This window comes from Miscanthus floridulus, chromosome 18 (assembly GCF_019320115.1).
Source record: "Miscanthus floridulus cultivar M001 chromosome 18, ASM1932011v1, whole genome shotgun sequence".
NCBI lineage: Eukaryota > Viridiplantae > Streptophyta > Magnoliopsida > Poales > Poaceae > Miscanthus > Miscanthus floridulus.
This window is the reverse complement of record NC_089597.1, coordinates 76,401,692-76,427,302: the sequence shown is the minus strand read 5'-3', so window position 1 is coordinate 76,427,302 and position 25,611 is coordinate 76,401,692. Positions and strand designations below refer to the sequence as shown.

Genomic DNA, 25,611 nt, shown 5'->3' with positions numbered 1-25,611 from the left:
ATCTCGGCATCTCCGTCCTTATGCCTGGTGTCTGAAACTTTCTGTTAAGTAGTAGTTGCTGTTAAGTACTTGATGTTAAGTATGCGTGGATGTTAATTAGTACTTGAAGTTGTACCGGGGTGGTTGGTCACTTTGTTAGCGATAGTAAATGCCTGACCATGCACCATCGGTCACATGGTGACCACGCTAATGAACCTTTCCTTGTCCAAACATTTGCCGACCGGTGATTACTCTTGGGCAATCGTGATTTTTATTTCAAAACTTTCCACTTACCTCTTTATTTCAAATACTTAAAACATTTATCTCAAGAGGTATTCATTAGCATAACGAACATTAAGGTTCCATGCAACGGTTCAAACTTAACCATGTCATCAGTTCAAAAGAAAAAAAATAATAAAGTGCGACATATGCATATGAAGGACAAGTGACCCTTCCCACCAAACAGTGCAACAAAAAAAATTGTCTTCAAGCAAAGAAATCATCTTCTATATTTTCTTCCATGACTGGTGCAATAACCCCATCATCAATGTAGGTGTCATCGTCGTCCGAATCATCATCACCAATATAGTCATCAACAGGTTCGGGAATTGCTTCGCTACGCACTTGATTAATAATGGCGGCAGAACCAGTTGTGCCTGCCCTATCTTGTCTTGACCAGTTTAAGAATTCCTGATCTTGGCCTGATTCATTCATTTCTTGGATTCCCACATCAAGTGCATCGGCATCATTTCCTGTGTCTGGCATGGAAAACAAATTTCTTGGTCTCACCAAAACAACAGTAGACCTACCCTATAATACACCAGTTAGAATAAATCTACAGTCACACAACAAATGCCTGCTCCATAGTCATGACCTATATTACATCCACACCTATGAATACACCCAGAAAATATAACACCATCAAAACGAATGCATCAGATTATCTCTTAACCATTCTTTCTCGTTACTCAAACCAAATCCGATGACTCATGTTGAGTGTGTCTGCCCTCCTGCGGACCTCCCACGCGCGCGTGACTCCTTTCCCTTTCGCTCGCGACCTCTCGGAATCGCGACTCGCTACTAGGCTGGCGGCGGCGCCTCCCTCTCAACCCGCAACATCCCTCTCCGGCAGGCACCTCCCTCTTCCACTCCGGCTAGCACCGCGCCCCTCTCTCCGTCCCCGTCAAGCACCGCTGCCTCCTTCTCCCAGTCCGGCGAACGGCTAGGGTTTCGACCGGCGGCGGCCGCGCCCGGTGTAGGCTCCCCCGCCAACCGCGCCTCCCTTGATCTCCCTCGCCTACATCGGCCGACCCTTCTCTCGAGGCTGGCCATCGCCGCCTTGGAAGACAGCGGCGGCGTGAGCCCAAGAGGCGGCCATGGGAGGGCTCGAGATGCGGAGGCACGGGCTCGGGATGCGACAGTGATGTGGGTCCGAGATGCGGCGGCCGGCGCGGGTCTAGGATGTGGCGGCTGCAGCTTCCACGAGGGCCTAGGAGGCAGCAGCATTGTGGCTCGGGAGGCACGACGCATAGCCTCGAGATGCGGCAGCAGCGCAGGATGTGGCGGCGCAGCCTCAGCAGGCGGCGGCGTGGGCTCAGGAGGGCGTTGGCGCCAGGACGACGGCCACCAGGTCGCCAGGCCACTGGCCACCAGGGTATGATTTCTGATTCCGTGAATATCTTGATTGTCTCAGCAATTAAGATGCGTACAGAAAGTGTTAGTTTTCTTTTTTTTGAAATCTAAGTGCTGATAGTTGTGCCACAGCTCACAGGTGTCGTCACGAACAAGATGATTTTTGGCTTGGGCAGATTTGCTAAACCCGGTTCTATGGGAAGCTGAAAGGTGTAAAATTTCTCCTCAGGATTTGTGATTAGCTGGTAGTATAACAGTGTGTGGTAATTTCATTCGATTTATTCACTTCAGGATTTGTGCACAATTTCTATTGTGGGATTTCTTTGTCTGTTTACTAGAACAGTTGTAGTAGTTTGGTAGCACGACCATGTAACTTTTAAAGTTTTGTCGGAGCAAACGTTTTGTTTAATATTCCTCACTTATGTTATCTCTGCATGGGTTTCACTAATGCCGTTTACAAATTTGATTAGGTCCTACTTCTTTGGTGAAGTTTCTTCAAAAAGAGATGCAGAAGCATATCCAAATTTCCTATTCCATTTGTACTGACTATTTCGTTGGAAAATATCGATGCGATCAAAATGAAATGCTGCCACTAATTGTCAATACTCTTGGATGGGTAAAAGGTATCTCTTAGTCATGCGAGAGCTGATTTGCTTGGTCTTACCACATACTTGATTCAGTGATGTTTTATTTTTTGTATTTTTATTTAATGCAGGTGCTGGTTTTGATATGCTCATAGAGATGCTGAGGTACATCTGACCCGCAATAGTTGTTCAGATATGCATCACAGTGCAAAGCAAGAATCTCCCTGATGGAGTGTTTTGGCTAGATGGTGGGCAAGCAGGAACTAAGATGATTAACATCGATGCTGCCTCTGATGATGCCTCGAATAGATCGTGAGTAACTTTTTTTTCAGTTACAAATTCAGAAACCGATATAGTTCCTTGTATTTGTAAAATATACATGTAGGTTGTGATTGCACCATTCAAAGATAGTTGTACTTGGGAAGTTTACATATTCTCTACCTGGGTTCACCGGACAATGCATTCCATATTTAGCTATCAATTTTCCTTATACCATGTTTTGACTACAGATAAGGGTACTGACATGTGTTCATTCCATATTTAGCTATCAGTTTTCCTTATACCTCTGTTTGTCCTAATGGAACCCGACTACACATGAGGGTACTGACATGTTCATTCTAAAACATGGAATAGCATCGGATTTCAAACAATTAAATATCACGGTGGACTCTATGGTGGCTGTAGCGTTAGCACGGGCAATATACTTACAAGATGACAAGTATTATTGCTTTTCTTTTGTTCATGACACCAGGCTGTGAGTTAATGTTTTCTCCTATAAAATTTATATGCTTGTCAAATATCGAATATTATCTACTCACTACATACTGCATTCCCTTGGTTTGTGTTTGGTTGCAGAGGAACTGGCCATTAAGAAGGCTTTACTGAAGGTAGCAGCAGAAATGTTAGTATATTTTCTTCTAACTAAAAATAAAATTTCCTATGCATGAATCTTTGTTTGAGATTTTTTTATTATGTTGTTAAAATTGCATTTAACTAGGAATGCAGTATACCATGGATAATGGGTAACTAACGAAGTTAGTGTATATTCAATTTACGTTGCTCCGTAGGTGCTTGTGCCAGTGATCAGTGACTTCAGCATATTTTATGGAAAAAGGTCCTTACTGAGCAACCATATTTCTTCATCTTTGTTATAGAAATAACCTGTCCTGAAATGTAGGTTGTAGGGTACACAAATTTGTATCGATTAGCTGGATTGAACTTGAAAATTCTACTTCCTGTCTTAAAAAATAGATGATTTAGTTTTTTTTTTATTTTTTCCTTGCTCACAATCTTTGAGTGCTCATTTTTAGGCCACTTTCAGGTGCAAGAAAGGATTTGTCTTTGCTGCCTACTGCTCAGGGCTTTGAAAGTTAAGTTCTATGATGTTACTTCAAGACCTTTTTAGTGTTGGGTTCCCTCTACTTCCACGACTTGCAGTTAAGTTCTATCATATTTGCTATTTTATTTACTAAAGATTATCGCCTTCAATTTTTGCAGGTGGAGGTTAGTACTGGCATAGGAGTGCACTTTTTTTTCCCAATATTTTCCTTTATATTAGTTTGGCCTTTGTATACTCAAATATTTTTTAATGTACATTGTATTCCAATGTTTATATTGGAGCTTCCTTAATGCTGTAAGATCTTTACATCTTATATGGTCCAATTGGTGCTCAAACTTTATGGGTTTACTAGAAGATTATGACATCGAGGGCTTTAGTAATTAGTCCTGAAATCCAAAGGGTAGAGATGTTTTATCAGTCGTACCGAACCAGAAGAGCCTGAAGAGGCTATTTATTTATTTTAGTTTTATGATTTTTTTTCTAGATGTTACCGTAGCGTTAGCACGGGCAAATGAATATTTTCAATTTATTGTGAGGTTCAGTTAATTTTAAACTATGTCAATAGTTTTTTAAGTGTTTTGCTTTGTATATATTTGTTTTTCATGGACAAGACTCCAAAAAGAGGAAGCCAAGAGGTAACTTGAAAAGATGGACAGCAACAAACAAGAGAACCAGGGAGGCGTCTCAGAAGCTTAGCATCCAGTTCTCTAGGCTTGGAGGACCTGTAGGTTCAAACAAACGAATATTTGTTGATGAAATAACACTGTTCACGAGGAAAAGAGCACCTCTCATCGGAGTAAGAACATGGAGAGATATCCATGTGGATGTCAAAATTGCAATAGCAAACGATGTGCTGGTAAGCTTCTGTTATCCATGTGGATGTCAAAATTTCAATACCAAATTATTGTTTGAGAAGTAATTTATTTAGGCTTTACCTTGAGCAGGCTAAGTGGGACCTTGAGGATAACGAGGCGAACAGAATCAAGATATGGACGGTGGCTAATGACCGTTACAAAGGATGCCGATCTACATTTAGTGCTACCTACAAGGCGAACACCACCTATGAAGAGAGAATGAGACATAGGCCAGAAGAATTAGACATTGTTGAGTGGCACTATCTGGTGTCGTATTTTGGCACCGAAGAATTCCAGGTTTGTTCCCAATTTTTTAAAAAACTTGCCAATTCCACTTCTGACGTCAAGGTTTATGTTTTGCGCACTGCTGATTTTATAAAAATCAAATCATTGCTGGTTCTGTGCAGAGGATTAGCAATAAGAATTCTCAGAATCGGCACAATCGACAGATACACCATGTTACAGGATCAAAGGGTTTTTCTCAATTGAGCTATGAGAAGGTAAAAAATTCTGTCACAAGGTTTTCCTTCAGGCATTTTTTTTATGGTTTGTGCTTGTGCCCCCGAATGACAATGACATGATATTGTTATAACCTATATAGTCTTTGTATTTGATAGAGATATTTAGCCCACTGCTCACTACAAAAAAAAATATTTTGCATCCTTGTATACAGAAAGCTGAAAAGTACTAAAACTAATGTGTGCCAACAAAAAGAAGAACTTGGATTCCTGTACTTTTTCAATAGCAATAAATATTTCTGTTATCTTCTGTTTTTAAATTCGTGGTGGATATCTTCCTGATCTTTACAGTTTATAAAAGCTTCTACATTTCACTAGATTATGAAATATGGCTAATTTTTTTACATTCTTGCCTAATTAGAGGGACCAACTAACTGGTGAAGAGCCAAATGATATGGAGCTTTTTATGATGACCCACCAACAAAATGGACAATGGACAAGAGAGGAATCTAGGGAAGTCTATGTGAGTATTAAACAGTTTTTACAACCCTTATTAAGTGATGCAACTGTCCTCGCTTAGAATTAAAGTTTTAATTAACTAAATTTCTTTGCTTTGTTAGGACAATGCAACCAGGAAGATTATGGAGCTGGAGTCAAGGCCTGACGCAAATGTCGTCTCAGACTTGGAGCAGAACCAGATTTTCCAATCAACCTACAAGGAAATGAGAAAAATCAAATCAAACAAGATGCATGCTAATGGTTACCTTGCAAGGTACCCAACTAGAAAAATCAAATCAAACAAGATGCATGCTAATGCATGTCAATGATTTTTTCAGGAGGAATCTTGAGTTTGAGAAGGAGCATGCGAATGGTGGGACGATGGCCAACATACATATCAAGGGAACCTTCGCTGCTACAGTAGACATTAGTCTTTTGATTCGAATGAGTTCAAACAGTTGTCTGTGCTTAACACATTATTATGTGTTAAGCTATCTACTTGTGTTCTCATTTAGTTTGACACTCGGTGTGTTTTGTTAAAGATTTTGTATGAACAAATTATATTTCGTTTTAATGGATGTCGATGCTTCCTTCATTATGTATTTGTCGTTTTGCGATTATTAATTTAAGCTACCAAACAAAGTGTCGCAACATGAATTATTAATATATTAATCTGGCGTTGCAATATATGATGGCACATATAACAACCACATTTAGTCGTGGCAATAGGTACGATAATCGTGGCAATAGAGAAACTATCTCTTGCAACTACAAAAAGATGACGGTGGCAATAGAGGAATCTACCTATAGCAACCAGATAGTTAGTAACGTGGCAATAGATGACCTGTCTGTAGCAACCAACCTAAGTAACGTGGCAATAGCCTATGCCATCTATAGCAACCATTCAGAAACGTGGCAATATACGACCTCTCTGTAGCAACCAACCTGAAGAGATGTTGCAATAACCTAAGCCACCTATAGCAACCATTTAGGCGACGTGGCAATAGAGAGCCTCTATTGCAATGCTTTCTCTGCGTAGCAACAACCACGATTGCAACACCTGTGTTGCGTTGCGCTTGCATTGTGTTGCTACACGACCAGCGTGTCGCAATACGTATCGCTAGCAACGCCTAGTTCGTTGCAATTGATACTATTACCACACCCATAGTGGTTGCAATTGCTTTTGTTACAACACTCACCAGGTGTTGCAAAAGCGTCAAAAGTGTTGCAATAGAGGGGCTGTGTGTCGCAACTAAAATGTAACCCATTGCATTATGCTATTGCTACCCTTACAAGTGCAACGACATTTAACCAAAAAAAAATTGGTAGCAAAATTACTATGGCTACCATTTTTGGGTCTTTTGCTACACTTTTTTGGCGTTGCAGTAGACCGAAAATCTTGTAGTGATAATAGCGGAAGCAAATTAAGTTTGAAAGTAGCATTTGCCAACATGGTTTAGTACAGAGCCAACATACGATCACAGTCCACAAAAGCATATAGAAGGATTAATAAAGAAGCCTGCCCAAGGCTTACTCCTCATCCACAGCGGGATAGAAGCAACTCTTGCAATAACCAAGATATACTGTGCCATCTGCAACAATAAGAAATAAAACCCTGAGTACAAGAAGGTACTTAGCTAGACTTACCCGTCATAAACCAGAAATGAATTGACTCCAAGGATTATGCAAGGATGTATAAGTGGTTGTAGCTTGACAACATTTTACGTAAGAAGCGATTAACTTAGTTATACAATTCTAGTTCCATTATCAAGTTAATTATGACTATCCATCTCTAAATTAGCAACTATCCTGTGCCAAACATTTGGTAAATCATTTTAGGAGCATACAATAGTAACCATAGCAGGTATAGAAATTTCATGTTTACCCGAACCATCATATTCCATAATACAATTACTACGAGGTTGCAGCTAGCAAAGTGTCTCACTATCCGGGAGAGACGGTGATTCGAATCGATTTCAACCAGTTGGGAATTTATTCCTAACACAAACCTGGGTCTCCTAACCACGGTAGCCTTAGGTCACCTTTGGTAACCCTCAAGTACACATTTGGTGGGTTCGCCCAGCGCCGCACAATCAGGGACACCAAATGCCAGGACGTTCAGGCCCAGCCTGCCCTTGGGCTCAGTCTGGCTCCCCGCACATCCTTACTACCATCCAGAGTGCACACTCTTATAGAGCGGGGCCTGGCCTGAGTTTAGCTACTCGGCTTCATGGTCGGAATGAGTTATCCGGCCAGCTAAGTGATAGGCATGCGTTCAATCTTGTCAAAAGGTCCAACAACAGTACGGTCCTTAATTGGCACAGACAGAATCACATGAGTCAACCTACCATAGACTCCACCCGACCTCGATTTACATTACCCCATGGTTCTTTTCCACGATAGCAAATATAGCCAACCGTGCTTCGGTATCCACCTATATCTCGTAGGTGACAGGAAATCACCCGAGTTCTACCGGTCTAAGCATGGTTAAGCATATATTCAATCCTGGACCTATATAGGGTTAAAGGTATATTTCTAGACAAGGAAAATATATGCATCGAGGGGTTCCAATCAACTCTTATAACCTAATGCATCAATCATAAAGGACTTGAGTAATATTTTGTAAAATACTGGGAGACTTAGAATGCTCCGGGGCTTGCCTTTCAGAAAGGAAGTGGGGCGGTGATCAGGGCACTCTAAAAGCTCTTCTGGGGTCTGCTCCTCGCCTTCGGGAGCTGTGGCTTGAGGAATCTCCTGCTGGTCCCCTTCCTCTCCTTCGTTGAACTCCAGCAACGTTATCTCCTCTGTCGATCCTAGATGCATGAGTATGGCATAAGATATTGCGAATGCATAATTGCTGACAAGTATAGTATGATGATACATAATGAATGGATTCTTGTAAGTATTCTTAATAGTGTGGTGTTAAAGTAATAACAAGTGCATCATATTTTACTGAGTATGTGCATATCTCTTCTTGACGACTTAATCAAACACTTCAACAATTCATTTACTATACCACAAACAGCAGTTACTTGTTTTACTCACAACTGAAGTTCTACTTATCCAAATGCTGTGATCTTGGACTTTCTAGAAAGCTTATAAAATTGTCTAAAACTCGTATTCAATCACCAAAAGCTAATTCGCAATCTATCTTAGCCAAAACAGACAATCAAAGCAGTGCTGTCCAGAAATTTCAGAGAGCGAGCATTTCGGAAAACTAAATTTAAACAGCTATAACTCTTAACCCCTTTGGCCTATTGTCCTAAAATTTTGACACAAGATATATGAAGAAGTTACCTACAACTTTGTTATTAATAATTTTTACAGAAAACATCATTCTTACTATGCAACATAACAAACTACAGAATCTGTTCGAAAATCCTTCTCACCCGAATTATAAAGTAACGATATTTCTATTGCATATAAACATTCCAAATTTGACCTCACCAATCATACCAACAATACAAGTACATCAAATACACTCAAGAAATCATAATGACCATGTCCAAACTATTTATTTAAATGCCTTTATCAATTTACTAAGATACTTAGGTTAAATAATAAACATATAACAAATGTACATCATAAATTCTCAGCAATTTACAGTGGCTTACTAGTGCTACCAATAGATTACTGTAAAAGTTTCATGCCATTTTACCAAGTAAAATATCCTATGCAAAAATGACAAGGCATAAAGGCTTAAAATAACATAAATTGGAAACCCTAGTGAAAAGTGACAAGCAATAGATTTTATATTTTTCTTAGCATCCATAAGGTACGAGGACAACCTCCAATAAATTTCATGAGCATGGGATTCATAGATAATTTATAACAATTCACATAAGGATCACCTAATTATAAAAGGAAAATCTATAACTCAAAAACTATTCATGCACTGACCCTCAAATTTTTACCAGAGCTTATACTTATCAAGAAAAGCTCACCACATAAATTTCATAATTTTTGGAGCACAGTAACTCTAGATATAAATTAAACAAGTTTGCATGCATTTAAAAACACAATTCAAGTTTCAATTAAATTCTTCTAGAAACTCAACTACAATTGCTAATATTATATTTTTCCTAGATACTACACTTCACCAAGATCCTAACAAAATTGGAACCACCAAATTTGGTTCTACCAAACTCTAGATATAAATTTTACAAAACAACATGAAATTTGGAAATAATTGAACTATCTTTTCTGAACTGAGTCACTGACAGACGGGACCCGCTGGTCAGTCGACCCCACATGTCAGCGAGACAAAACAGAGCAGTGGAGCTGGATCGACGCGGACCGGCCACAGCTCGTCGTCGGTGAGCTCTCCGACGAAACCAAGTGCATCTACATGATCTACAGACCAAGGCACATTGGGTGACCTTGGTGGTGGAGGTGCGCATGCACAGGAGAGTGCTTGTCGCTAGTCATGGTGGCATGGCGGCATGGTGCTGTGGTGTGCTGGCCATGGAAGGCCATGGCAAAGCTCAGCAAGAGGCGAACGAGATTCATGGTGACTAAGCAATGCTATATCTACTTCACAAACCAGACGAGAGGCTCCGACGAGCTCTGGCCACGACGCGGTGGCGTAGAGGTGAGAGCGCGGTGACGCGGGTTGCTATCTTCCACGCTGGCGAGGCGACCAAACATAGTAACATCATGCAACTAGCTAGCACGAACCCTAACCAAGCCCTAACACAAGTAAACAAGGCAAAAGATCGAGCAAGCAGTGCGGCGGCGAGCTTGCCATAGAGGCGTCCATGGCGGTTGAGATTTCCGACGACAGGGAACTAGCGAATACGCCCTCACCGAAGCTCTTCTGACGCTGCAATCACATCAAGGCGGTGAAGGTGGACGTGGCGCAGCTATGCACGAGATGGAGGCGATGGTGGTGCGGTGGAGCGCAAGCGAGGCGACGGCGGAGGTAGTGCAGTGCTTGGCGACGCTGTGTTCTTCCACAGCGAGAGGCACGGCTAGCACTGGAGACTGAGAGAGCGGGCAGGAGTGAGTGGAAATGGAGCATGGTGCGGTGCAGATAACGGCTGCCAGCGCATGGCGTCGAGGCCAGGCGTCGACCAACGGTGGCCACGCAGCGGCCATGCTCTATCCATGGTCGGCCATGACAGAGCGCGGCGTGGCGTTCATCAGGGCCTGAACCCGAGCCTGACGACATGATTTGAAGGCGATCAAACTCTTTATCTGTAGCTCCTTAGTGCAAATAATCTGAATAGAATTTGTAGACCTATGTACCAGCTACAATTCTTCTTAAATGATCATGACCTAATTCCTAATGGTTAAGGAGTAATATCATCTCAAAGTTGGCTGCATCGACACTGTCAGTTAACTTGACTTAAAAAAAATTGCTAAGTGTTGGAAGCAGTGAAAAGCTGATTTTTGTGAGCCAATTTCAAACATGTTAGGAGCTAAACTAGTCTATGACCCAAAGATAAAAGTTGTTCCCCTTATCATATAATACAACTTTGCTTTAGTGACCACATCCATGCAAGGTCTCTATCATATAGTTGAAACTTGGTCAAACCCATTACATTCAAATGATGGCTTGCACTTGAACTATGACTTAGTGACCAATTTAGCCCTAGCCATGAATACCGAAGTTGTTCATAATGACACTCTAAACATGTTTAAGCTATTTATAAGGTCATACAATCATTTCATACATGGGTTGCCCATAAGGCTTTCTAGATCAACATACATAGCATCACTTAAGTACTTGATCATGCAAGGTGATCTTCATGAACATTGTTTCACTAGTCATCCTAAGTGTAGCTAAGATGTTTTAGTGACTCACATCAACCATTTACATGTATTCACTCATGATCATATGCATATATACAAAGAAACATAAAATATCAAGCATGTTTCATATGTTTCAATCACATGTTTCAATTGTAAAAGCTTATATATGAATGCTCGATGCTCATGCTCATGCCATGCAAGTCAAATTATGCAAGCTCAACACCTAGGGTGTTACAATTTGCCTCCTGGAGCTATTTTCAAGTAACACCAAACTGAGCAACATGGGGCAGCATTGGGAGTCCTTGTAATGTCAAATCTTGTTCATGTTGAAACATCTTCTTAAAAACTTGTGGATAGGATCATGTTGTGTATGTCTCCAATGTGCCAGACGGGACCTGGCCAAAGGGCATAGATGCCCATGCAACCCAAGCTCCAGCCAGTCCTCCTTCAGAGAGCAGCTCATCGTCCTCATCTGAGGATGTGGTGGAGAAACCTCCCGGGTGTCGGCAGTCGTCGTGCATGAAACAACCAGCCTGAGCAGAGCCAGTGAAGAAGAAGAAAAAACCAAACACTCTGCCACCACGCAAGAGTGGTGAAATCTTGATTAGAGAGCCTTCGGCACACCAACAAGTAGTCATGGACTGGTCGGATGATGATGAAGATGCAGGTGAGAAGCTACAGCAATGAGCTACGTGGATGACCGCTCCAACACCGACCACCAGAGCCTCCGACTGGCTAGCCTAAGGCATAGTCGACTAGAGATTCACTCAGGGCAAAGTCCTTGAGCCTAGACGAGGGGCTTCGGCTAGGAGAGCCACCGTGGTGAGGTCAGAAGCGCTAGAGGCGAACCGGCCGCCTCCAGTGTTCTTAAGATTCATGCCGGCAACTGAAGGATAGGGGAGCTCCAATAAGCCCTAGCCATTCAGAGCTACACATAGGTGATCCAACGAGTAAGTGTCTCTGCCACAGACTTAGTCCAAGCATAACCAAAGTGGAAGTATTCATGATACGACATCATGTTGTAGGGAAGTGTCAACCGAGGAACTTCACCCAATCGACATCAGCGATGCTCAGTTGGATGTCGAGCTGAGTGCCATGAGTACTGATGCTCAGGGTGCTAGGTGGGATAGGTAGAAGAAACACGAGAAATACTCAAAAACTAGGCTAGTCCTCGAGCCAAAGTCCCCAAGCACCCAGAGCAAATGAATGAAGATATTGCTACCGAGCCGACCAGTCGCCCAGAGCGGGCCAGTCTCCGGGCTTAGACGCCAGTGATGGATCTTGGCCTTATGTCCAACCATAAGCTGACTGAGCGCCAAGGTAGGAGAGGGAGTCCCCCAAGGTGATTGAAGAAATTGAGCGCGAAGCGCCAAATACCCAAGATCCTCCTCCTTAGCTTTTGTGAACCTTCGTATGCAACGAAGATACGATGGAGGTGGTGGAGGACGAGGAGGCGAGCGATCAGGTGAAGGAGCTTAGGGTGGCACTAGCATGAGTGTCTGGCCGGATTGAAGTAAGTTAGTCTGCACGACCAATTGAAGTTGGAGATTATGCCAGTTAACTGTTGTTTGTCGCAGGAGCTAATGAAGATCTTCGAGAACCGCACACGCTAGCTAAAGCGGGTGGCTCTGTCAATTGTTGAGAACCAGAGGCTATGTTAGTCTATGGAGACTCTAGAGAAGATGCTGGCTAAAGCGCACGCCGACCAAGAGAATTTGCAAGCAGAAAAGACACAACTGGAGATGAAGAACTAGGAGCTGATGAATCAGCTAGGCGATGGCGTAGACCAGGAGAAAAGTAAGGCCTTAGGCCCCATGGTGTTTTGCCTTCATATCCTCAATTTGCCCATGCTAGTAGTAATCTTTCATTGGTATAGAGCTTGATGAAGTGAAGAAGCAGGCGAAGACCAAGGCACGCCTAGCGCGTGATGCCATGGTGGAGGCGGAGACCCAAGCTCTGCTAGCACATGAAGCCAAAGAGCTAGTAGAGAAAGAAAGAGATAAGGCTCTTATGGTGAAAAAAAATATCGCCAAAGAACTAAACCATAAGTTATTCCTTATGTCAATACCCCTCTTGCTATGAGAAACGTGTTTAAGACAATTGCCCTTCTTGTCTGCACTGATCCGAACCTATAGTCAGGACTTTGAGCTTGGGCTAGAGGCTAGTAAAGAAAAGTTGAAGACCATCTCCAATGGGATAAAACTCATGCTAGATCTCATCGACCAAGAAGTGCCGGAGCCCAATAGAGCGCCACGGCCGGACATCATCATGGAGAGGTGCAAGTCGGCGCTGAAGAACTTCAAGCACTATGCTCATGGCATCGCTTGCTCTGCCATGGGCCAGGCACTGGTGGTTTTCCGGTTAGTCTACCCATTGGTGAAGCTCGAATGAATCAATGGTGGTTTTGCCCCAAATCTGAGTGACGAGCAAATCACCGTGCTGGAGGAGGTGTCCGATTCGACGATCAAACTGGTGGACGACATGTTCGGCGATGCTGGCAATGAACCATGACAACTTAGAAAGTAACAGGCTTGTTGGCATTATGCCGAGCAGTTGTAAATGAAAGTTTAGTGTTTAGTACGTATAAAGTGTTAATATTTAATATTAATGATGCATTGTTAGTCCTTTATCTTGTTATCAGCACCGGCTATCCCACACACCATGGCATAAAGAAATTAGCTCCTGTGCACGCTTAGGAATATAGGCATCATCAAGGAGCCACTACCGACCGCCCATGACGCAGAGTGCTACTTCCCATGCACATTTAGGTGCTAAATCAAGAACATCACTACTTATGGATAATGCGAATGAGAACGTGGCTGGTCGGCGAATCGAATGGCGATAGAATGCATCATCTTAAAGATGTTTAGCATGGAGAAAAACAAAAGATAATTGGATGAAAATTACGGAGAAAACAACAAATGGAGAAAACATCATGGAGAAAATCATTATTGCAATGCATAAATACATATGGGGTACATATCTTAGTAGGACATCTCAAGGATAAAAACGTCTGAGGTGTTCGATGTGCTAGGAGTTAGGGATGTCTACGCCGTCTTGATCATAGAGTCTATAGGATCCTAGTCGGGCCACAACCTTGACAATGTATGGACCCTCCCAAGGTGAAGATAGCTTGTGCATCCCGTCAGTCTTCTATTTCCTGTGGAGTACCATGTCACCGACCGCAAAGGATCGCTCCTAGATATTGTGGTTGAACTATTTACATGGACTGTCCAGGTACTTGGTCGTCCGAACACATGTGACCAAGCATTCTTCCTCAAGTTGGTCGACATTATCTTGTCGTACCTGATCGTTGTTCTCTTCATCATAGTTCTCTATCCTTGGTGCTCGGAAGGCAACATCATTGGGTAACATGGCCTCTAATCCAAACACCAAGAAATAGGGGGAGACTCTAGTGTTGTGACTGGGCTGGGTCCTTAGTCCCCAGACCATAGCTGGTAGTTCTTTGAGCCATTTGCCTGGATGTTTCTGATCCTTCTCATATAACCTCTTTTTTAGGGTGTCTAAAATCATGCCATTCGCTCACTCAACCTGGCCATTAGCCCTAGGGTGCATGACCGATACATACTTAACGGATATGCACCGATCCTTGTAGAAATCCTAGAAGTCGCTGCCGGTAAATGTAGAACAAAGGTCGGTGATGATACTGTTTGGCAGCCCAAACCTATGGATGATGTCGTTGAAGAGCTCTGTTGCTTTCTTTGCTCTAGACTGGACGAGCGGCTTGTACTCGATCCACTTGGAGAATTTGTCAATGGTGACATAAACCCATCGGAATCCATCGGGGGTGTTCTTGAATGGTCCAATCATGTCTAATCCCCAGCATGTGAATGGCCAAGAGGCGGGAATCATCTGTAGAGCCTGAGCTGGAACATGGATCTGTTTGGCAAAAAATTGGCATCCCTCACATGGTCAGATAAGCATTTTGGCATCTACGACTGCTGATGGCCAATAGAAACCTACTCAGAAAGCTTTGCCGACCAGACTTCTAGAGGCTGCGTGGTTGCCATAGGATCTAGTGTGGATTTCTTGAAGCAATGTCACTCCTTCATCCTAAGACATGCACTTCTAAAGCAATTCCTCCTTTGCATTCTTCTGCATTAGCTTGCCATTGACTAGCATGTAATGCTTGCTACGGCAAATTAGGCATTCCATCTCAGTCTTGTCAGCTGGTACATCTGCAGTGGTCAAGTACTTGATAAAAGGCTCTCGCCAATCAGAGCTCGGTGTGGGAATTACCAAGACCAATTGCTCGACAGGGGAAGATTCATGAACTGCTTGCTCCTGCTTAATGGATAGAGTTTGAAGATCCTAGACAAAGACACCGCCCATGACCTCGACTCTAGTCGACCCTAGCTTGGATAGCTGGTCGACTGCTAGGTTCTGATCTCGTATGATGTGGTGGTATTCAATACTATAGAATTGGCCCTCCAACATTCTGATTTCTAAGCAGTAAGCATCCATCTTGTCACTGGTACAAGACCAATCTTTGTTGACCTGATTAATGACCAGTGCGGAGTCACCATAAACCAAGAGGCATTTAACGCCAAGTTCGATGGCAATATGAAGACCATGGAGACAAGCTTCATACTCGGCAGCATTATTGGAGGCTAGAAAATGAATTTAGAGGACATATCGGAGGTGATCCCTTGATGGAGAAATAAAAAAGATATCTACCCTAGCACCATCAAGGTTGAGAGAGCCGTCGAAGTACATGAAGCAGTGCTCGGGTCAGTCTGCTGAGACAGGAGCTTGCATGTCGGTCCATTCGGCGATGAAATTGGTGAGCGCTTGAGACTTTATCATCTGGCAGCCCCAGAAATCAATGGAGTACGTGCCAAACTCTACCACACATTTAATGATGTGACCATTGGCTTCCTTATTACGTAGGATGTCGCCCAGCGGATACTCAGTAACCACTGCTACTTGATATGTCTCAAAGTAATGGCGGAGCTTCCTAGATGTAATAAGGACACCGTACAACAGCTTCTGGACCTAAGGATACAGAGCCTTAGACTCATTCTAGACTTCGCTGATGAAGTAGACAAGACATTGAACTTTATAGGCGTGCCCTGCTTCTTCTCGTTAAATGACGATGGCAATACTGATGACATGGTTGGTTGCAGCAATGTAGATCAATAAGGTTTTGCTAGCTTGTGGTGATGTCATGATTGGAGGCATTGTGAGGAATTGCTTGAGCTCGACAAAGGCCTTGTTGGCTTTAGGTGTCCTTGTAAACTTCTTCGAAGCTTTGAGCAACTTGAAGAATGGCAAACACTTTTCACCCAATTGGGATATGAAATGACTTAAAGCCGCCATGCATCCCATTAGCTTTTGGACATCCTTCGTGTAGGTCGGTGGTTTCATCTTGGTAATTGCTTCTATCTTCTCTAGGCTTGCTTCGATGCCATGGCGACTAACGACATTGCCTAGGAGTATACCAGAAGGAACACCGAATATGCACTTAGTGGGATTCACCTTCCATTGGAATTTCTTCAGGTTTTGGAAAGTTTCTTCGAGGTTGGCAATGAGGTTGTCGGTAGTCTTAGACTTAACTACCACATTGTCGATGTAGGCCTCGACATTCTTCCCGATTTGGTCTAGGAGGCATCGCTGGATGGCCCTCTGGTAGGTGGCACCGACATTTTTTAGCCCAAAGGACATGGTGGTGTAGCAATAGGCACCGAAGGGTGTGATGAATGAAGTTTTGATCTGGTCTTCCTCCTTTAAGGAGACACGGTGATAACCAGAATAGCAATCGAGAAAACATAAGAGCTCACAACCGGCTATTGAATCTATGACCTTATCAATGCGAGGTAAGCCGAAAGGATCTTTAGGGCAGTGTTTGTTGAGATCGGTGTAATCAACGCACATTCTCCATTCATTATTCTTTTTTCATACAAGGACCGGATTAGCGAGCCACTCCAAGTGATACACCTCTTTAATAAAGCCGGCTGCTAATAGCCGAGTTATTTTTTCCCTAATAGCCTCCTTTTTGTCTTGCACGAATCATCGGAGCATTTGCTTGATCGGTTTGGGAGTCGGTGAGACATTTAAGGAGTGCTCGATCAGCTCCTAAGGAACACCAGGCATGTCAGTAGGTTTCCATGCAAACATGTCGATATTTGGGGTCGAGATGGGACCCAATCCAGGCCATCTTGCTTCTGTCACTGATCATGAGCTCAACCTCCTTTGTGTCTTTGGACTTAGTCACAGACCGAGGTGGCTCCTGAGTCAGGATCACCAGCTCCTCTGCTAGGCCCTTCTTGGAGTCAGCGATGCAAGCCTCCATTTTGGCCGAGAGATCCATCGCATCAGTGATGGTGAGTCCTTCTCTTTCGTAGTCATAGGTGGTGGAGACATTGGCACGCACGGTGAGAACGCCATATTCCGTCAGGATCTTCAACACCAGGTAGACATAATGGGGCATGGCCATAAACTTGGCAAGAGCTAGTCAGCCAAGGATGGTGTGGTAGGCTGTGTCGAAGTCTACCATGAAGAAGTTCGCGTACTCAGTATGGAAGTGGTCAGTGGTGCCAAACTAGACTGACAAGGTGATCTGTCCCAAAGGTTGGGACGCTCTACTAGGTACAATCCCTAGAATGGAGAATCAATAGGGACAAGATCGTCCTTTGTGAGGCCTAACTCTATTAGGGCTCCGACGAAGAGGAGATTGAGGGCACTGCCACCGTCGATGAGGACCTTCTTGAAGCGCACATTGCGGATGGTGGGATCTAGCATGAGTGGGAAATGCCTTGGGTATGGGATATCCATCCACTGGTTGACCCTACTGAAGGTGATAGGGTACTCTGACTAGTCTAGATATTTAGGATCAGCGATCGTGTCGTACTTGGTGATCGACATGACCTGCAGAGCGGTGAGTTTCTGCTGGTGTTTGCTCTTAGAGGTGGCATACCCTCTGAAGATTGTGGTGATGGTCTTGTTGGCTTCTTGGAAAGTGGGTCGTGTGTCCTTAGGATGCTCCTTCCCCCTACCATCATCAGACTCATCATCCTTGCATCGCTGTCATTTCTACTCCTCATCACAGAAAGCTTTGGCCATGCCATAGCATTGCTGCATGGTGTGCTTGCTATCCTTGTGAATTGGGCATAGAACATCAAGGAGCTTTTTGTAGGCAGCATTGAAATTGTGCTTAGCGCGTGGCTGCTCTATGTTGTTGATGAAGTTTTCCTGTCAGTGGCGACATGGCTATGCAGCCCTTGATCCCTCTGTCCAATCATTATGACAGCATTCGTGATCGTCGTAGCGCCTGTCGCGATCTTCATAACGCCGTTCTTCGTGGCGATCATCATCATGACATGGGTGGTGATCCGAGCGGGAATCACGAGCAATGTCTTCCTTGAACTATCGACCAGCTTCTTTAGAGCCTGCGTATGAGTTTGCAACCTTGAGGAGTTCGCCGATGGTCTAGGGCCTCTTGCGGTAAAGTTTGGAGCGCAGCTCCAGATGGTGATGGAGTCCTCTGGTGAAAGCAAAGATGGCCTCACTGTCCCCGATGTTGGGGATGGTGTTCCTCGTTTCAGAGAAATGCCTGATGTAGCTTCGCAAAGGTTCCCTAGATGTCTGATGGAGTTTCTCCAGATCATACTTCGTGCCAGGCTGCTGACACGTTGCCATGTAATTCTCGATAAAAACTCTCTTAAGATCATCCCAAGATTCAATGGAGTCCTCCCCTAAACCCATATGCCAATTATTGGTAGATTGGGAGAGGATAATAGGCAGATAGTTTGCCATTACGTTGCCATTTCCCCTAGCGGCACGTACGACAATCTCGTAGAGCTGCATCCACTGCTCGGGATTAGCCTTGTCATCGTAGGGATCGACGCCGAAGACCTTGAAGCCTGTGGGCCACTATATAGCTCATAGCCTTGCTATGAAGGGGCGAGGTCCCATCGGCTCGACAGCGGGGAGTGGTCGGAGGCCAACAGGGTTGCCGTGTTGGTCATCGTACTCCTATCGGCGTTGGAGTTCTACTTGATGCCGTTGGGCATGACTGTTCTTGATGCGATTGCGAGCATCGAGATTGGTGTTGATATGGTCAAGGGCGTCACCGCGCAGGGGTTGATTAACCTCCTAGTTGGTGTCATGAGCTAGTCAGCCACGCTGATCTTGTGGTCCTTGTGATCTAGGGTTGATGGCAACATTGCCCCTAGATTCCCCTTGGACGATCTAGCCGCTATTATAATGGCTTCCCCCCTCGTGGCGAGAGCCACGGGGGTTTCGATAGCAAGCCGATGTGGTCGAAAAAGACGGAACTAGGTTCTAGATGTCGTTGACCTCAACCTGAGCTACTTTAAGCAGCGCTTGAATCTTGAGTACCTCCGGCGTTGGTGGGAGTCTAGCCAGCTCATGGGTGGCCACATCTAGATTGGCGCTCGACATCTGCTCCACTTGCTGGTTGTACACCATGAGGAACTCTTGTTGGAGATTATGAGCGAGGGGCGGCAGGCCACCTCTAGCGGCTAGGGCATCATTTTCTACTTCTTGATTATGATGTCATTGGTGATTTGTGTTCCTGGCTTCGTGCTCACAGCACTAGACACTAGTTTCTCCATTGACAGCAATGCTGTTGTGGCAAACCATGAAAAGCTCTCTCCCAAAGCCTAGAGGGAAAGGTGGGCAGCTACAGGTAGAGTCCTCAGAATATGGCTCGGAGCTTTCCTCTAGGATTGTATGGAGCGTTTCATCTGGAAGCTGCTGGATTTGCATCATGTTTACCGTTGGCGCAGGCTGGTCGGACTTAGGGAGGTCGATCCAGTAGAGGTCGTTGACGTAGCATCGCTTGGTGTGGTCGGCTAAAAGTTGGTACAAGGCGTCCCGACAGATTGGATCCGCACCCACCATGACAAAAGAATAGGGCCTTGACATGTTCTCCGTCAGGGCGGGGAGTGGTCGGCGTTGAACGATATGCCCGTCCAGAGTTGCCATGATCACCAGATCTTCATCATCCCACCTCAGATGACATGCATGAGCAGGGTGCTCAGCATTAGTGGCATGGTGACCTTGGAGTGCAAGAATCACATCTCTGTTGGTAGATTGATTTAAAACTGATTTCAGGAGAGACAAGCACTTGGCTAAGCCATTGGTGACCCGATCGACAGATGCTATCAGATCATCCTGATCAATGGATCTCCTTACTCAGCGAGGAACCGAGATTGGAGCTTCTAGTGCTAGCGCTGGTGTGGTTAATGCTAACACGTTCGAGGCAGGATTATCCTGCATTGCCTCGACAATCTCTCTGTTGCCGTCAGTGTTGATAATCTAGGTTATGGATCTAATTGTGAACGACTGGCCTAGCTCAGGGAAGATCATGGATCTTGGGAATTTGACCATCTGGTTGGCCATGGAATCAGCACACACACCCCCTACCTAGCACGCCACTATCAATGAAATCTAGTCGGTAGTCTACCAAGGGGTATACCCACGGTAGTAGATGATTGGTGGAGGTGCGTGTAATAGGAACCGGATGGTGACACAGGCAAGAGACAGCGATTTAGACAGGTTCAGGCAGTCTGATCGACGTAATACCCTACGTCCTGTGTCTTTTGGTGGATTGTATTGAATATGAGATGCCTTCGAGGGTGGTCCCTACCCGCCTATATAGTCTAGAGGGTATGCTTACAGGTCGGTTTAGGTCTAGATCTATTTGGCTATATGGTAAGTATTTACAAGGAATATGATATCTATCATATCTGAACAGATCTTGCTTCATCACCAAGATGTCTTTTGATTTCCTTGCGGTGCACGCTGACCAGAACCGAGCACCATAGGCCTTGATCTTATGGGCTAGACCTCCCCTGGTGGTGCAGCCCATGTCCATTGCCATGGGTACCTGGGGTTATACCCCCCACACCTAGTGAGCCCACATAACTCCACAAATCTAAGCTTGAACCCCAAGATCATCCAAGAGCATAGGTCCTATCGCCCAATTGGTGGAGAGTCCATCAACTCAATGGAGTGCCCATCAATACCCCAAGAAGTTACTAGAAAGCCTTACCCGTAGTCAGCTTGGACTACCGGAGTGTTTGCGATACCCCGCGGAGTGTCCATTGAATTATAAGATAGTAACCCAGCAACCCGAGAGTACCTTGTTCATACCAGACCATCCATCAACTGACCGTACGATCCGATGTTAATAGAGAACCTTAGATATACCTAAGTCCTAAACCTATCGGAGTCTCCTTGATCTCCACAGAGCGTCCGTCAATCCATACAAAGCCAGAATAGAACCAACCCAACTCCGTACCTGGTACTACGGAGCATCCATCAATAGGACGGAGTGTCTGACAATCCATAGAGAGGTATGAGATTATCTATCAAGCTACCTAGGAAACCAACAAGCACCAGGTTATATCCTTTTCCAAGTAGTACGAAGATGAAGTTATAGCTAGATGCCTCTTCCTAAATCCCAAGTAGGAATCCTAGTTTCTTTCTCTCTCTCTCGATCGTCTCCAATCTTTGGTTTGCTCCTTTCAGGTTTGGTTGTCCCACGTAGGGACGATCGTGTGCGAGTCGCCGCTAGCTTGAAGTTGTCAGGATCGGCAACACCATCAGGTAGGCACCCCACTATTATAAACCCTACTTTGGATACTTATCAAGTTGCATTATGAGTTATGCATTACATGTAGTCTTGGATAATGATCACTCTTATACTACACCTAGAGTAGCTTAATAATCTGTAGAAGCCTCTCACCTAAACAATGGGGATGGGAACGGTTAATGATTATTGCTTTATTTGCTTGGGCAGCGGTAGAAGTCGAGCATGAGAAGGGAACTCATACTCGCGCGTGTAGGATGTTACACCGGAATAATTAACTACTAAAACCAATGACGGTACAACTTGACTTACCTAACTAATTAGGCTAAGGACTAATATCTCTAATATGATAATCTTGATGATAACTTGGATATCTTGCTCATGCGAGGGGTAGGTCATCGTGAGAGTGGGATCTCAGGTGACGTAGCTTGTGGAGCAGTAAGGACCGTGTATTGGGATACATAAGTCCGAGTAACCACCCATACGGACCACATGTCGTGGATGGGGTTGACAAGCCAAGTAACTAGTAGTGACCTGTTTATCCGTGAAACTAGCAAGGGGGTTGGCATCGGTCGGGAATGTCTGGGACATTGACCAGGCAACCGCTTGAACCTTTCGTTGGACACTCAGGCCAGATTAGGGAAAGGTTGGAAGGCGTGAGGCAACCCTTACTCTCGCGCAAGGGTATGGTGGTTAGTCCTGTCCTTCCGTGTGGGTACAGTTGTACACCTCTGCAAAGTCTCGAAAGCCTAGAGTCCCTCAGGACATAGCTGTTTGGTTGTTCTTTCTTTCTATACCCATGGTAGCATGAACTATGGACTATGAGCACTATGTCATAATGATGAATACCTTTACTTCTAAGTTGAGCATAGCATGTCATAATCTTAATGAACATCATTGCTTTCTGCACTCATACAAATACCTGATAACTCCCTTATGCATCCACCAAATACTATCTGTTGGAATTAAGTCCCGCGAGTATGCAATGTACTCATGGTGAAGCCGTTAAGTTGTTTTGCAGGTAGACCAGACATTATCTCCGAGGCTAACTCCGATAATGCAAGTTAGCAGACCTTGGAGTGGGCATTCTCCAAGATGAGCTACGTGTAAATCTGACGGTTTGATGAGCGACAAGAGCGGCAACCTAGTGCAGGATTAGAGTTGTCAAAGTATTAGATCTAGTAGTACGTTTATACACTTAAATCCTATTTTGTTATCGACATTGCTTTGCAACTAGATGTAAGGCTGGAGTGTGTATGTGATTGAGTTGTATGATATGCATTGTGTTGGGTATGTGTGTGTAACTCAACATGAAGATCCTAAAGAGGAGTTGCTACATTCGCTCCTGGGGATCTTGTGCTGTCGTTTTACTTAAATTGAGTAGGTCAAAGTGGATGACTCTTGATTTAGGTGGATCAGCACGGCGGGTGCCCCCACAGGCTCATTTTGGGAACCATTTGTAGGGGAGGTTTTAGATTGAGCCGCCCCTAAAAAATGAGGCGTTGCTATAAACCCTTTATGTAGTTGTGCACCTCAACACGGTCAACAACTTTGTAGTTGAAAATTTTTTTATTTTAAATTATTTAGGTGCTTAGATATTCTTTAAAAAATATCCAATCTAAGCATGGCTTCACTGAATTGGTGGTTTCTTATCCTCCTGTGGTAACCTAGTTCTCACCCTGCTTACTTGACTAAGCTGGTAACCCAGTTGATTTATTTTCATTCTGAGCTAGATTGTCTCCATAAATAGGATTATAGTAATCAGATTCCCATCCTCCTCGTCCTTATGTTCTTCATCATCCTTTTTGCTACCTGAGCTGTCCTTGTTGATGAAAAAACCCAGGGATGAACCTTTGATTTCCTAAGGGTCCTTGTAAGATACCTTGATCCTAATTGGGCCCAAACTAGATAAGGAAGATTTGTCAAGTTCCTCAAAGCCCACCACCAGATATGCCACCGCTTCTAAAGCTTTCTCTTTCCTAGCCCCATGTGAAACTCCCAACACTCTCAGTAGAGTATAGTAGGCATGTCACAACATCCCACCTGCAATAAACACGAATATGGAGAAAATGCTTCAGGGAACCCCTACATTGTCTCCCTCTAGGCAAATCAGGGGGTGACACCCCGTGCCGACGGAGGCCCCCGTGCGTGAGATCCCCAGCCCCCACTGCTCCTCGCTCGCGAGTGGCGGCGGCGGCCTATGGTCAACGTCTCAAAAAGGCAGCTCCCGCAAGTACCTTTCCCTCGTCTTCCCCAACTTGCTCGTCTACTCATTGGATCCAATGGCGGCCGGAGAGCTGGAGAGAGGTCAAATCCACAACCTCCTAGCTTGGATCTAGTGCCACCCCACCTGGATCTGTTGTTCCTCACCCCCATAGTAGCTAGGTGCCACGTCCTCATCTGTGCTCTCACAGAGGCCAAGGCACTGGGCTCCCACGTGCTATGGAGGGGTGCCAACGAACGCATGTTCTGCAGTGTCCACTGTCCGTGCAGATCCTTGTGGCACGTGGTGCTGCATGGAGCTCGGCACATGCTTAACTGGGCACCGAGCGCAGCTCTAGGTATGGCGTAAAGGTCCCTTGGTAAGCTCGCACGGCCACAGGCCAGGGGAGCCGCCTATTCCATCATGTGTGCTGCCCTACGAGTGGTGTGGGGCGGCGTGCGCCATGCCTGAGCTGTTGTCCATGTGGCTCAGCCCAAGGCTGCTATTCAAGGACTCTGTGGCCTTTGGTGGCATGACCTTTTGTTCGGGACAAGCCATCAAGGGATCTAGCAATGGGGGTGCGTGGTAACGCGCCATGCTCACGCTTAACAATGTCGAGCTGAGGGTTGTCTTCTGGTCTAAAATAGCAATAGCTTAGTTCAAGGATCAGGAGGAGCCTTAGGCGAAAGCTATGCCTGATTCATTGGTGCTATCGATGATGATGCCCTCGGGAGCTACAGACCTCCTTGGTGGTGCTGTGTTCTAGCCTGCTCCACCCTGTAATTGCTACATGCCTCCAGGTGAAAACCTTTCTCGGTAATACCAGGATGGCGGCAACGTCGTGTCCTACTTATTGGCATCGCTGTGGAGGGACTCCTCAGATTTGCCACAACCTCTCAGGGTGCACATCTTGGTCGCTAGATGGTGCCCACTACCATTTGTCTTTGCCTCGGTGTCCTACATGATCCTTGGTTGCATCTTCTCACCATATGTCGGGTTCACAAGACCATGATCCCCTCTCCTTTATCTCCTTATTCTCCATAGTCGGTCCTCCAACCGTTGAGGCTTCCTCCCCTCTAGGGGTGTTGGTGGAACGCGATTGGATCCATGATGTACTCCATTGAAGATGTATATCACGACTATCATCTGTCCTTCAGGACTCGGTGCCCTACAATTGTCTGTGGAATGGAGTCACTCGAAGCTTAGGCTCTTGGTGGTGCAATGTTTGGTGGCTATCGACATGTACCTGTCTTGGAGATGTTGCTTTGTTGTTTCTCCCTTTGGTTGACGGTGTTGGATGTTCCTCTCTGTATGTGGTGTCAGTGGTTGTGTTATTTTCTCAACTTTCTTGCTTTGTAACTCTAGGGATATGACCCATGCTTGTATCTACCATCACTGGCTTCTGCCGCATCTGTGGTAATGGAATTTAGGTGGGGATATTTCCTCTAAAAAAACATCCCACCAGCAGATCAGATTTCTCCACAAAAACTAACATATCGGGTATTTTGCACTTGAATTCTTTTGAGTGAGAAATTCCATATCATTGCCTCATGGTATCACAAACATAAATTCATTTGGAGCCAACATCTTAACCTGTCAGTCCCATGTTCAGTTTTATCAGGTATTGAACTTCAATTGTGACTTTATTCACAGTCCCTTTGCCCACAATTATAGTAATCACCACAGTAGTTATTTGCCACCTCCTCCTCCAAAGGCACCTAGATACTATAG

General features: G+C 44.7%; 2 long non-coding RNA genes across 3 annotated transcripts; both read left to right on the top strand.

The window, feature by feature from the left end:
* The first annotated feature begins 1,435 nt into the window (after nt 1-1,435).
* Nucleotides 1,436-2,200, top strand: LOC136520253 (uncharacterized). The gene is made up of 3 exons (XR_010775195.1): nt 1,436-1,633; nt 1,744-1,821; nt 2,082-2,200. It is a non-coding gene; the product is annotated as an uncharacterized lncRNA (long non-coding RNA).
* A 167-nt stretch (nt 2,201-2,367) lies between these two features.
* LOC136519645 (uncharacterized) lies at nt 2,368-3,704 on the top strand. 2 transcript variants are annotated; one of them, XR_010775001.1, is made up of 5 exons: nt 2,368-2,507; nt 2,829-2,949; nt 3,051-3,096; nt 3,263-3,309; nt 3,506-3,704. It is a non-coding gene; the product is annotated as an uncharacterized lncRNA (long non-coding RNA). The 2 variants fall into 2 exon arrangements; XR_010775000.1 differs by lacking the exon at nt 3,506-3,704 and having other exon boundaries at nt 3,051-3,474.
* Nucleotides 3,705-25,611: the final 21,907 nt, after the last annotated feature.